Raw genomic sequence first — 11785 nt, 5'->3', positions numbered from 1 at the left:
GAAGGAAGCTGCGCCAAGTACACCCGCAGGACAAACCTGTATTTAAACATTCGGAATTGACCTAGCCGCCCAGGCATGAAGCTGGATTAAAGAATGATAATAATGTGTTATTTATATAGCGCTTTACAGACAACATATACATACAATATCACCCTACCAAAGTTGGTACTCATTTAGCACCTGGGGACCAACTCCGGACTTTAACATTTATCAACCTCAGACGGATGAAAGGCCGAGTTGGCCTTGGGCGAGCCTGCGACCTGCAGATCACACACAGTTCACAGCAGCGAACACTCAACCCACTGAGCTATCTTACAGGCACAGGATTGACACTCCTATTGACACGCATTTTCACAGACCACGCCATGCACCTTATGTGGTCAACTGGGGTGGAATGCACCTTCCCTCATCAGATGTCTAGGATGGCTTTTAGTGTGTAATGTTCTAAAATAATCCAAACCGTGTAATCTGCACACAGCAAAACAACAGGAGGCCCTGCCATCCAACACCACACACAAGTCCATTATTTACAGTAGAAGGGGCAGGGTGCTGTGTGAAAGCGCTTGGCAGGAAGCATATGCCTGACATGCTCCGTGTGGAACCCCAGCTATGATGAACGCAGACACAGCACACCCCTGGAAGGTTACACATGATAGCTACTACCTTGCACTTTGCAATCCGACTTCCTGCAAATTTCAGAGCATGGGTCTAATGGGTTTCTCGTTACTAGGCCCACTTCCACGGGAGGCGGGAGCCTGAATTGCTAAGATGTCAACCTGCAGACATCACTCTTTAGACCTTAGAAAGCAGATTGGCTCCCTGGGCATGACACACACGTGCTACAGTGCACGCACGCATGGCTACTTCTCAGGGTTCCCAGCATGCGCTCCTGCTGCAGTGGAGGGGGCAGTCCAAGGGGACGAAGTCCGTCTTGGGGGACCCTGGACCCCGCCAATTACATTCAACTACTTTAGTGGGAGGCGGTGGTGTGGAGGGGGTATCCAGATCTGAACAGAGTTCTAGGATGGCGATGACTAGCAGTGCACAGGGTAGGCACTGGAGCAGTGCAGTGGCGTCGGTAGGGGGTGGGGGTACTGGCTGGGCCAGTGCCCCCCCTCTGAAATCCTGTGTCCTCCTACCTAAGGTGAACAGTGTCTGTTCTCTGTTCGTGGAGTTATTTGTGACACTCACTGAGGCAAACGTCTGCAGATCACATGGCAATACTCCTTTTGTCTCAAAGCAGCGATCGAGCAGCTTGCAGCCCCTCCCATCAGAATGTAGATAGGAAACTGCTAATGATAGGCCATTAGTCACTGAATTCTTCATGCTTACATTCTGATGGGAGGGGAGGTGCAGTGTAGGGTGTGGGTAGTTGGCATGCAAAAAAAGGCTCTCTGCAGGGCTTGTGACGTCACACATTACCTTACATAGGTGCCCCCCCCCCACTTTTGTCTGTGCCCCCCTACTTTTGTCTTTGGCCCCCTATGTGTCCCTCCAAAATTTGATTCTTGGCGACGCCTCTGGTTCTGTGCACGGACGGGAGTGCTCAGAGAAGCGACAGTGCCATAGCTACCGTAATAACCCAGGGTGAAGGTAGCTGTGATCAGCGGTCGTGGGGCCCCGCACCGCAGGGGAGGCTCAGGGGGTACAACGATGCGGAGGCTGCGGTCCCGTCCTCAGGGTCCGCGAGGGCTCCGAGATAAAACGACGCCGTCCTAAAATCCTACCCTACTGAAGCGTAGATACACTACGCGTGCTCAGTCCTCCGTAATAGGATTTTCAGACCACTGACCAAAAAATGACGTTACACATGCACCCATTGGACGTTCAAGCAAACCTTTCTATTGGTTCTTAACAAGCAGCTGGCTATGGGCAAACCTTCCTATTGGTTCTTAACACGGCGCTGGCCATGGGCAAACCTACCTATTAGGAGGGCGGGCCGTAGAACAACGGAAGTGACAGATGAAGCTTTTTGACAGCAGAGGCGGGAAGCCTGAAACTTGGAAAACAAACAGTCAGAGACGCCAGTGGATCCGTTGGTCCGCAGCGTAGGTGAGAGGAAATGTTGCCAGTATGTGTTTGTCATGCCGTCATTTAGCTGCATTTTTCCTTACCGAAATTGGCATTTCTGTGATAGTTCTTGTCAAGTTGTATTTTTTTTTTTATGGAGGATGAGGATAAGCTGCAAGGGCTTCCTGCTTGCAATATGACCACGGCTGTTATTGTTAACCAAATCGGCATTTCTGTGATGCAAGAGTATCTTCCAAACTCTGTTTGTCCGCTTCCTGTCCAGATAGTAATGCTAGGCGGCTCTTCCTGCCCAGCAAAGAAGCCAATAGCCTGCATATTCTTTGACAGTACTAATGAGCGTATCTGCTTTCCATGGGCTAATGACACGTTTTGACCACGCTGAGACAGTTCCATACGTGTCAGACATTGAATATGTTTGCAAAGGATTGTGGGTACGAAAATATCCTGTAACTGCTTCACTGATTTCAATTGGAATTGGCTTTTCAAAATGCCCATTTGCTCGAGAGAGCTTTTACTACCATGCAGCACAAGTAGCGTTGCCTCATGGAATATGAGCCAAAGACCCGCACTGCCTAACAGGACTTCACTTGTGCTCTTCTCACAAAGCACATCTCCTGCAGAGTGCGGCACAGACTGAATTCACGAGACATGTTCTGCCGATCCAGAGGTGGTAATAATGCCAGCCTTTCTCTATTTCACTCCTTCACTATTCTTCTATCAGAAGTACATTTCTTGAGCAATAGAGGACAAATAATCCAATTATTAAAATAAAGGCCAATCTGGCTAGCTGTTTACAATTGTCTGGAAATTCTGCAAACGTTCATGTTCACTCCAGGCACAAATCTGGAATTGTGTATATAATTAATTCCTTTACCGTCCTGTTGTATTACTATATACATTATTTTCTCAGTTGCACACATTGCACGTTTGTGTGCTTAAAAACAGTCCGTTCTCACAGATCAAGAAACGTTTAGAGGCACCATGACCATTGCTACAATGCCACTGGGCTTGCAGCATGACTGTCAATGGGCAATGGAGGCGGCACAACACTTTCCTTGTACAGTGGCTGCTGCATTGGAGGCAGTGCCACTTCCAATGGGAATTATATGCTGCCCTTGAGGTAGCACCTGCTACTAATTAGGGGAGTATTACGCCCACAGACAAAACATGAAGGGAAGGATACACTGGTTTGAGAGCTGGAAAACCTGTTGTTACTTTTTAAAGGTCCCTTCCATGGGAATAAGAATGTCCCTATTCCGGCAAATATAATATATGCTGTGCATTGGAGAGGTTAATCTGCATTGCTACATTATTGCATCTCTGACCGTGAACATATATTGAGGGTGTCTGTTGGCGGATAACCAGGAAAAGTAAGGTATTATGATTTCACATTTAGATAGTAATGAGTTCTACAAACACATATCCTAGTGTGTGCATTAACTGAAGGTAATTAATTTAACAGGGTGACCACAAATAGTATAGTGAAAAAAAACGGTGTTCTCTTCCGTGATGTAATATGTTCTCAAAAATACCTGGCTAGAAAAAAATATATATTTGAGGCCTCTACAGTATTTCATCAGCCTACAGATCAAAGTCACAGAGATCACTATAAAGGAGGATTATTGCTATTCGAGACAAGTATTGTGTATGTTGAAGTTGAACGTCGTAGCAAAGATGTTCCAAGTTAATGTTTTCTAATAGTATATCTATATAGTAACCAGAGACCAATTCTACTAATGTAAACACAGCCCATTTTGATCTGGATAAGGTTCTAGATTCCAAGTTAAAATAATTGTTGCTAACAATTAAAAGCAGCATTGGAAAGAAATCTACCTGTCTAGGTCCCTAAATCTACTAGATTAAGTCCACTGACCGACACAAGGGGGAATCGACTGTTTAATGTCCCAACATGACCTGAGGCAGTGTAATGGCAAGACCTTAGGTGTGACATCTGCGCAGGACATATTTTGGTGGCAGGATATGCAAACATGCATTGATCTATTGAGTTTTGGACTTTTTTTCATGAAAACCGGATTTATCTGTTTGAATTCATTCTGTATGTATGTACGTTTGTTCACGTTTGTGCTGTATTTAGTGTTGCTTTAAGCAGGAATTGAAAATGCTGCATGGTTTGACCGAGAATGTGTTTGAAGCTACGAAAGCTTAATCTGAGGTTACAAGCTACTAGCCAGGCCTAAAGTCACATGCCCCTCAAGTTTCCACATGAACACAGCACACCATTTTGAGGCCTGGCTTAATGATGCAGTCCATCTGTCAGTATGGATGCAATGCTTGCAAAACCTCATATACGCAGTTTATAAAATAGAAAAAGGTAGTGATTGGGTCGTGGGATAAACTATTGCTAATTTAAGTGCCAAAATAATACACACGCTTTATGGTCTTTGGTGAATGAAGTTTAATCATCATTTGGAGCGTGTCTGTTTTCTCTGGAATATTACTTTTGTATTCTCTGTTTTCAGTCTGTGCCTAATAAGGAGGAGCACATTCCACCCTCTGCTGTTGATTTTAAATTAACTTGTTAATTAATTGGATTTTTTGAAATGTGACCTTAAACTGCAAATCACCAACTTTTTGTAAAGCTGACAATATCCCTTGAATATTTAAAAGTGGAGGTACTATCCACTCGGATATGTTATGCTAACAGCACTTACAAAGTGCAACATCCGCCCAGAGGCATCTTGGTGCTGGCTGCAAAAGGGTAAGAGAAGCAGAAAAAGAAGTTCAAGTGTATTAAAACAAAACTTTAAGAACCTCCTGAAAGACAGGTGGTTCACTGTGGTACGAAGTGACAGAGGAAGTGAAGTTCAAAGCACAGCGGCTGCTATGGAAAAAGCTTGGCTGCCGATGCGACAACGTTTAACACGAGAGACTGAAACCAGACCGGTGTCTGCAGAGCGGAGTGCCTGAGCAGGGACATGGGAGCGAAATTTAGCCTGTAAATACTCTGCACCGAAGTCATAGAAAGTCTGATGGAACAGACACAACTATTTAAATTGAAACTGTTTAGCCACTGGGAGCCAGTGCAGATGACAAAGAACAGGGTTAATATGAGCACGCCTAGACGTCCCGGTAGCTATTCTCGCTGCAGAGTTCTGCAGAACTGGCTGAAGCTGGATCAAAAAGGCAGGCTGTGAGCTTTGCAATAATTCAGTGAAGGTGAGGCAAGGGAGGCCACCACGGGGGCCCTAAATTGGGACGGTATAAAAGGAAGGACCTTATGCAAAATCTTCAACTGGAAATAGCTTTAATGGCAAACAGCACTAATCTGGCTCGTGGCAGAGATTTTAATCTGAAGATCCTTTACAGATAGAACCAGATTAGGAAAAGGGCCAAAAGAAGGCTGGCCAGAAAAGGGGAGTTCAGAGGGCCTTGCCCAAGGGGAAGGAAGGGACCACCACCAACACTTCTGTCTGTTCACCATTAAGCTTGTGCCAGTTGTTGTTCATCCTCTCCCCCATGGCAACCAGACTGGTTCTAAGCCTAGACACAGTTTCAGCCAAAGAAAGATTAAGGCGCACAATAATTATCTGCGTGAGAGTAACATAGGAATCTGTGGGAGAGGATGAGTTTGGTCGGAGGCTGAATGTAAATGTTAAACAAGACCGGTGAGATGGTGGACCCTTGAGGAACTCCACATGAAGGAGAAAAGGGAATGGAACAAAAAGGGGATAGCGAAAGCGGTTGGGTACAGTCAGATAAAACGGAACTAAAACAGCACCAGAGAGGCCAGCGCCAGCAAGACGCTCGAGCAGGGCTATGTGATCAATAGTGTCAAAGGTGGCGGAGAGGTCGAGTAGAATCGATGCTCCCACACCGCCATGATCCTGCAGGCGCATCAGATCCTCCACTACCAACGCCAGTATGCCCTCTGTGCTGCACTTTGGTAGAAAGCTGGACCAAACGGATAACAAAAAAAAAGTCTTAAATAAAGAGCTAAGAAGGGGACCAAACAAGGATTCCATCCGTTTCATCAGAAAAGGGAGTAAAGAAATGGGGTGAAAATTAGAAGGGACAGACGAATCCAAAGAAGGTTTCCTCAAAAGTGGAATGACTAAAGCGTGCTTTAGAATTGCAGGAATAAAGCCGGAGCTAAAAGTAAGATTGTCAGCCTGTGTAACCATTGGAGCAATTAAGGGCATAACTTCTTTTAGCACAGGAAGGGGAATAGGATCACTAGGAGAGGCAGATTTAAGCTTCAAAGAACACTTGTCAGATATACTGTGTGTACATCAGTCTTGGTGAACAGATACTTTGAAAATGATAAGGCTACCTCAAGTCATACGATCCTGACCGTTGGTGAAAACGGCTGGTTGTTTCAATTTATTTCAAGGACGGAACAGAGATAATCTGGTGTTTATCTTCCCATCGCCCTGTTTGATGATACCCGAAAGGGGAACTGAAAATGGCTCCTGAAAATAGTTGGAGTGGGCGTATTCAAATAAATGTATCTCTTACTTACAGGCTTAGTAGGCCAGTTCAGAATCCACTTGTCTCTTTCATCGACTTAAAACAAGCCTTTCACTCCCTTGATCTGAAATTCCTGTGTGCGTTTTGCAGGTCTCTGCCTCCAATTCAGACCATACGCACAAAGTATGTCTCGCAAGTAAGTGTGTGCCCGTATGTAAAACAATGCAAGATTTTTGCATTAGCAATGGTGTGGCGGCAGGCATGCCGCTTGGCCCCTCTGCTGTTCTTGCTTGTTTGGAAATTTGAGAGCAAGTTAGATATTGGAGATCGTCTGAAAATGTGCCATGGCGGGAGGGTGATGTGATGCCCTTTTATGAGCAAATGCTGGGGTAAATGCCACGTTTCAAGCAATTGGCTCGACCTAGTCGCTCAACCCCCACCACCCTCCCTCCCAAGTTTCCCACATATACACCATTTCTAACATGCCAAATCAATTACCACTAGCTAATTGCTAGTGGTAAGTGCAAATGTGGCGCCCTGAGTAAGATCTGGTGTGCTGTCTGTATGTATAGCATTGAGGTAGCAAGTGATCTTTTTTGATGGCTGGTTAGTAGCAGCTTGCCACTTGCATTTCTGCCCCATCCATTTAAGTTAAGCGTTTGCAGACAATTGTTTCAGTCTTACTCTAGTCTTGCCTTCAGAGAAGATCACATTCAGCTATTGAGTGCTTTCTGGCTTATTCATTAATTTCATGTAGGGGCACAGTTAAACTTTTTATCAATATTTTTCAAAATTACCTTTTGCTTTGGATACATCTTGGGGTTTGACACAATTAAGTCACAGTCCAGCTCTCAAGCGCCGTGATATATGGGCGTGCCGGGAGAACATGATATCGGATGGACTGCTCGTGAGAAAATGATATCGGGTTGACTGCTCAAAATCGTCAATAATGACGACTAAGAAATGGTGTGCTGTCTGTATTTATAGAATTGAAATGGCAAATTACTTTTTGTTTTTTATGGCTAGTTGGTAGTTTGCAGTCTGAAATTTTGCACAGTCAAGTATCACTAGCCAACGACTATGCAACGTGAAAGATGAGAACTGTACATGTTTATTTGGTGGGCTGGATGCCATTGAGCCCTCTTTTGTTTTGCCATGAGATACTGGACCTGTGTCAGAGGTACAAAAGATGGTACATTTAAAGCGCACAATCCCAAATGTACTAGCACTTCGGTGACGTATATAAAGAAATGCACCTCGAGGAGGCGAGATTGTGCATCGCCTTCTTAAATTTCTTAATGTGATATAGGGCACCTTTTTTTAACAACTTTATTTAAGGTCGATTGCAACAGAGTAATTACAAAAACTTGTGATAAGACAATGTTAAGGTAGTATGAGGATTACTGCTCCCCCACCCTTTCCCCTTAATGACCCTTTGATCAGTCTGCCGTGCGGTTCCCTCTTCCACTAGGACCGTAGGGACAGCTCCGCCAGCTTTGGATTAAAGGTGAGTGCTTGGCATTCGTGGCCGTATTCTAACACGGGGGACCAACAGTCTGTGAAGCGATGGAGGGCACCTTCTCTTGCAGCTGTGACCTTTTCTGCTACTGAGATGTCCCAGATTTTTACCCACCACATCGCTAATAGAGGTCCCTCGTGCGACTTCCATTTCCGGGCTCCAGTGATTTTCGCTGCCAGAAGGAGTTGTTACTGGTCCTGCCATCAGTCCTTTGCTTGGGTAGAAGTCTGCCAGGGGGGGCCCCCAGCAGAATTACCTCTGGGTCCGTTGGTAATCTGCAATGCGTCATCGTTTCAATGGTCTGGAGTACCTCTTCCCAGAATTTTCCAGCCACTGGGCAGTCCCACCACATGTGGAGGTATGTACCCCGCGCCCCACATTGTCTCCAGCACTCCGGGTTCCCCGAGCTCTTTAAGTGATACGGGCGCTCTGGGGGTTAGTACCATCAATGGAGTAGCTTAAGTGCGCATTCTTTATTTGTTACGCATCTTGTAGCTTTATTGGTCCTTGTCCAGATATATATCCATGTGTGATCATCTATCGGGTGGGCCAAATCCTTTTCCCATTGGGCTATGTAGCTGGGGCTATCGACCAGCATGTCCTCCTGTAACAGACTGTATCTTCGAGACAAGGCCTCTCCTGCAGTGCTAGTTCTATGGGGCTTAAGGTTCTGGTAGCTCCCTGTTTAATGTGTGGCTGGGAGATCCTGTGGCGAATTTGTGTGTTTACAAATCTGTCCGTCTCCAGTAGGGAACATTTGTCCTTAAATTCCTCTATGTTAAGAGGGCGCCCCCCTCGTACAGTTGTGAGATCAATTTCAGTCCTCCTTGCTTCCAATTCTTGAAGTTGGTCGCCACAAAGCCCGGAATGAAGTCTGGGTTTTGCAGGACTGAAGAGTTCGGGCTCAGCCCTTTAGGGATCCCTTTTATTTATTTGGGCCCATTCCAAGGCCCTCCAAGATGTTCTCGTTGAGGAGAGGATGGTTGTCCAGTGCCTGCAGGCTGGCCCCGAGGCGTGCAGCAGGGAATTGTTCTGACTTGTTCTATGATCGCCCATTTCGGGGTGTGAGTGAGGGCTGACCATGCCACCGTATTTGTGAGCGGCGCTGCCACATAGCAATGGCGCAGGTTTGGCACTCCCACCCCACCCCATTTAGCCGCCCCTGTCATTACTGCCCTTGGGATTTGAACCCTTCCTTTCTTCCATATGAATCGTGAGATTAGCTTCACAGGGACTTCCACTGGGAGGGCCGAGCATACATAAAAGAATCAAGTAAAAGGTTATTTTGCAGGCTGTGATCCTTCCCAGCATGGATATTTCTTGGTTTGTCCATCTGTTAAGGTCCACTTCCAAGTCGTTGAACAGGTGGGTGAAGTTAGCTGCATATAGGTCTTTAGGGGTTGATGTGATTTGTACTCCCAGATATTTTATTGCCTTTGTATTCCAGGCCAGGGGGTGTATTTGTCACAGATTGTTTAGTATACTCTCGCCATCCCTATCGCCAGGACCCCTGATTTAGGATAATTGATGGAAAAGCCTGCCACCTGTTTAAAATGGTTCAGTTTGGCCAGGGATTCCGGTAGGGAAGAGACAAAGGGAGAGGAGAGCATTATGTCATCTGCGTATAGGGATACATTGTATTTTCCGCCTTTAATGTTGATTCCACTGATGGCCGGATTGTTGCAAATTCTTTGGGCGAAGGGTTCCATTATTAGGCCGAAAATAAGTGGGGAGAGAGGACATCCTTGTCTTGTCCCGCATGAAAGTGGGATTGGAGTAGAGCGCTTCTGGTTCATTTTCTCATTTTCAAAGATGTATTTGGGAATTTTGTAGTTGGCTAACATCATTCTTTGGAAGGGGGGGGGGCAAAGTGGAATGTCTCCATGCCTAGAATCGATTTTGTTGAAGGCCCTGGTGGCATCCAGGGATAGTAGCACCATCTCGCTGTTCGTCGTTGACCTCACTTCGATTAGATTGATTGCTCGCCGGATGTTATCCCCAGTGCTTCTTCCCAAAATGAACCCAGTTTGGTCTGTGTCAATTAGTTTCGGCAGGGTTTTTGCCAGTCTGTTACCCAGAACCTTGGGAGTATATGTCCGCGTCTATATTCAGTAGCGAGATGGGTTTGTAGGAAGCGCAGCCTCTCGGATCCTTCCCTGGCTTTAGTAGTAGTATGGTGGTCGACTCATGCATTGACAGAGTTATTGTCTCAGTTTCTCTGAATGAGTTGAAGAGATCTGTTAGCGGTCTTAGGCGGGGGGTTTTGAAGAGTTTGTAGAACTTGGGCGAGAAGCCATCCAGGCCCGGGCGCTGGGTTTCAAAGCCTTGATCATTGCGTCTACTTCCTCGGTTGAGATTGTCAGGTCTAAGGCCTGCCTATTTGTTTCTGAAAGGTGTGGAAGGGCTGCTTCCTCGACGTATTGTTTTTGCTGATCCTCTGACCTTTGGAAGGCAGTCATAGTACTCTGTAAGTCTGCCACAGCTATCTAGTTTGGTATCTTCCCCATATTGGGTTACCCTTTCAGGGTCCTTCAAGCCTGTAAAATGATGGCGGGCTTTCGCCAGTTTCCTGACTAAGAATCTGTTGGCTTTGTTGCCGTTGTCATAGTAACATTGCTTGGTTCTGCTGAGAGTTTGAGCTGTGTTCTCCAAAGTGCACTTAAAGTTTGCTACGGGCGAGACGTAGAGCTTGGGCCCCTCAGGTGACAATCCTTTTTGGTGCTTTGCCTCTGCTGCTGCTATAGCCTTCTCTCAGTTTTGCGCGTCGCTTTCGGTAAGCTAAGCCGGTGTGTGGGCTATTAGTTCTTCCCTTATGACCGCCTTCATTGCTTCCCACCTTGTGGCGATTGTCGTGTCCTCAACGCGGTTTTCCACTAAATAATTGCAGATCACTGTAGTTAGTGCGTCTCGCAATGACAGGTCGTTTAGTAACAGATCGTAGAGGGCCATTGAGGTCTTGTTGGGTGGTCTGGATCGTACACCCTGGTTGAGATTATCGGGACATGGTCGGAGAGTACTTTTACCCCTATAATTGTCTTGTCTGTGAAGGAGAGCAGCTGGGCGTTAGGAAGGATTATGTTGATGTGCGAGGAGGTGCAGTGAAATGTGAAAAGAAGAGGTCTTTGGTATCTGGCTTTAGGACTCTCCAGGTGTCTACCACTTTGCAGATTTGAAAGAAGTGAAGTAGAGCCAGTGCAATTTTGAAGTCCTTTGGTGCTGGTTGATGGGATTTATCTGTTAATGGGTTTGGGACTCTGTTGAAGTCTCCTCCCATCATTATGTGGCCTTCCCGGAATGGGTGGAGATCTGTTTCTAACTCTTGGTAGAAGGGTTCTTGCCTCTCATTGGGGGCGTATATTGAGACTAGAGTGTAGAGCTTTCCAAACAGTCGTCACTTCACCGCGATATAGCGCCCTTCGGGGCTTTTGAGAACCTCCAATTCTGTAAATGGGCCTCCCGTGGCAAATAAGATTGCTGTGCCCCCTCACTGGACACCAGGTATTGTTTCGGCAAGGCTTTACTCCTTAAGCGGTGTAAGTCGGCTGGGACCAGGTGGGTCTCTGGGAGGAAAATTACTGAGCCCGACAAGTCTCCGCGCCTGCGCAGAATTGACTTTTGTTTGCTGGGGGCGTTTAGGCCTCTGGGGTTATGAAGCAAAGTTTTTGATGGGGCGGGATGTCCTCCAGCGGGTCTGCCTTCTCTACCAGTGTGGGGGGTCTTGGGTCTACGGGGAATTCCATTGCTGTTTTAACCTGTAGTTTTTCTGACTGTCCGTTGCAACCAGGGCTAGAACTGTTTGTGAACGTG

General features: G+C 46.3%; 1 protein-coding gene across 15 annotated transcripts in view; it reads left to right on the top strand.

Annotated features, from left to right (window-relative positions):
- The first annotated feature begins 1928 nt into the window (after positions 1–1928).
- CIT (citron rho-interacting serine/threonine kinase) overlaps positions 1929–11785 on the top strand; it is a 2264529-nt gene continuing 2254672 nt past the window's right edge. For 7 of the 15 annotated variants that reach the window (XM_069619729.1, XM_069619715.1, XM_069619714.1 and 4 more), the window contains exon 1: positions 1929–2052. The gene's annotated coding sequence lies outside the window, so the exon portion shown is untranslated. The remainder of the gene's footprint in view (positions 2053–11785) is intronic. The other 8 variants (XM_069619723.1, XM_069619722.1, XM_069619720.1 and 5 more) reach the window with 2 other exon arrangements.

This window comes from Ambystoma mexicanum, chromosome 10, assembly GCF_040938575.1.
Source record: "Ambystoma mexicanum isolate Mex_15411 chromosome 10, UKY_AmexF1_1, whole genome shotgun sequence".
NCBI lineage: Eukaryota > Metazoa > Chordata > Amphibia > Caudata > Ambystomatidae > Ambystoma > Ambystoma mexicanum.
The sequence above is the reverse complement of the archived record's forward strand: the minus strand, read 5'-3'. Positions and strand labels throughout refer to the sequence as shown.